A 2,374-nucleotide genomic window follows, 5' to 3' on the forward strand; every position below is an offset into this window, starting at 1 on the left:
CACCTCAGTGGAGGGGCGCCACACTGCCGGGTACCCGACTACTGCGGTTAGGAGAAGTTCCCGGGGCAAACCCGGCCTCGCCCCGGTGACCTGTGCACTTGACAGGCAGCAACTCCTGCTCCTGCCTTGGCCCAAAAGCAAGCCTGCGCCTGCCCTGCCCCATGGCGGCACACACCTGCGTGGTGAGTGCGAAGCCTACCACCTGCTCCGGAGAAGGAGGGGCAGTAAAGAATGAGGGCGGGGGGCAGGGGAGAGGAAAGAATGTGGAGCTTCCGCGATGAACAGGTGCTTGACAATGAGGCTCAGAAGCCTGGCGGGTAGGTTTGTTCTGTTTGTCCCCTGGCTGCCCCTTAGGAAGGGCAGAGAGCACGGCTGTGAGGGCTCCCTGTGAGCTCAGTCATGTTCCGCAGCCAACTGGAATTGGCCTCAGTTTCCTGGTCTGTAAAATGGGTTAAGTGTGTCCCAATGCCTTCGCTGACCTTTGAGGGCCAATTGAGATACTATATAAAGAAAATGAGGGCTTCCTCTCGCCAGGCGTCCTCGTGGGAGTGACATCGTCTTTAAACCCTGCGTGGCAATCCCTGACGCTCTGCTGTGATGCCCAGACAGGGCGACCTGGAAGTCCAACTACTTCCTAAGATCATCCACCTTCCGGATGATTATCCCAAAGGCCTCATTGTGGAGCAGACAATGTGGACTCCAAGCAGGGGCAGCAGATCTGCATGTCCCTCTGCGGGAAGGCTGTGGTGCTGATGGGCAAGAACATCATGATGCACAAGGCCATCCGAGGACACCTGGAAAACAACCCGGCTCTGGAGAAACTGCTGCCCATATCCGGGGGAATGTGGGCTTTGTGTTCACCAAGGAAGACCTCACTGAGATCCGGGACCTGCTGCTGGCCAATAAGGTGCCAGCTGCTGCCCGTGCTGGTGCCATTGCCCAGTGTGAAGTCACTGTGCCAGCCCAGAACATTGGTCTGGGGCCATAGAAGCCCTCCTTCTTCCAGGCTTTAGGCATCACCATTAAAATCTCCAGGGCACCACTGAAATCCTGAGTGATGCACAGCTGATTAAGACTGGAGAAAAAGTGGGAGAGCTGATTAAGACTGGAGACAAAGTGGGAGCCAGCGAAGCCACATTGCCTCACATGCTGAACATCTCCCCCTTCTCCTGTGGGCTGACCATCCAGCAGGTGTTTGACAATGGCAGCATCTACAGCCCGGAAGTGCTTGACATCACAGAGGAAACTCTGCATTCCCGCTTCCTGGAGGGTGTCCGCAATGTTGCCAGCGTATGCCTTCAGATTGGTTACCCAACTGTTGCTTCAGTACCCCATTCTATCATCAATGGGTACAAATGAGTTCTGGCTTTGTCTGTGGAGACTGATGACACCTTCCCACTTGCTGAAAAGGTCAAGGCCTTCTTGGCTGATCCATCTGCTTTTGTGGCTGCTGCCACCACTGCTGCTCCTGCTGCTGCTGAAGCCCCAGCCAAGGGTGAAGCAAAGGAAGAGTTGGAGGAGTTGGATGAGGATATGGGATTTGGTCTCTGAATAATTACCAAAAAGCAACCAGCTCTGCCAGCTCTATTTGAGAAACACGGAAATAAAGGCTTACTTCTCTTTAAAAAAAGAAAGAAAGAAAAGAAAAGAGAAGAAAAGAAAAAGAGGGAAGAAGTGAGAAAGAAAAGGAAGGGTGAGCAACACAAAAGAAAGATCAGAAGAAACCTGTAAACCTATTGTCACTTAAATAGGGAATATAGTCAATAGTGTTGTAATGATGGTATGATGTCAGGTGGCTATGGGAAATATCGGGGAACACTTTGTAAAGTATATGATTAACTAACCACTATTCTGGTGAGAAGACAGCACTAGGCCGGCCAAGGCGAGTGCCAGTAGGGGGCCACCCAATACCCTGCCAGTCACCTCACAGATCAGCTCTGATTGCTGCAAGGCCTGGGAACCCTACCCATGAGTGAATTTCATGCATCGGGCCTCTAGTCTACATATATATACATATCCTATCTAATAAAAGAGACACATGGTAATTTGCGTATGACCGCTACCCTTCCCATTGGTTAATCAGCGAGGATATGCAAATAACTGCCAACCAAGATGGCGGCCGACAGCCAGGCAGCTGAAGCGAACAGGAGGCTTGCTTCCTCCAGTGATGGAGGAAGCCAAGGTTCCCCGCCTGCCACTGCTGGGCTCTGAGCTTACACTCTAAGAAACAATGTCGCAAGTATAGAAGCTAAACAAGCCCCATGCTTTCACACAGCCGGCCAAGCTGGAGTTGCAACAGAGTCTGGATCTGGGTTTGTTTGGGTGCCTGGCCAGCCTGGCACCCAAACAAACCCAGATCCCTGCTTTCAGCAGC

General features: G+C 52.4%; 1 pseudogene; it reads left to right on the forward strand.

The window, feature by feature from the left end:
• The first annotated feature begins 261 nt into the window (after window positions 1–261).
• Window positions 262–1,626, forward strand: LOC102773070 (annotated as a pseudogene).
• Window positions 1,627–2,374: the final 748 nt, after the last annotated feature.

The sequence above is a fragment of the Myotis davidii genome, unplaced genomic scaffold (genome assembly GCF_000327345.1).
Source record: "Myotis davidii unplaced genomic scaffold, ASM32734v1 scaffold280, whole genome shotgun sequence".
Classification (NCBI taxonomy): Eukaryota; Metazoa; Chordata; class Mammalia; order Chiroptera; family Vespertilionidae; genus Myotis; species Myotis davidii.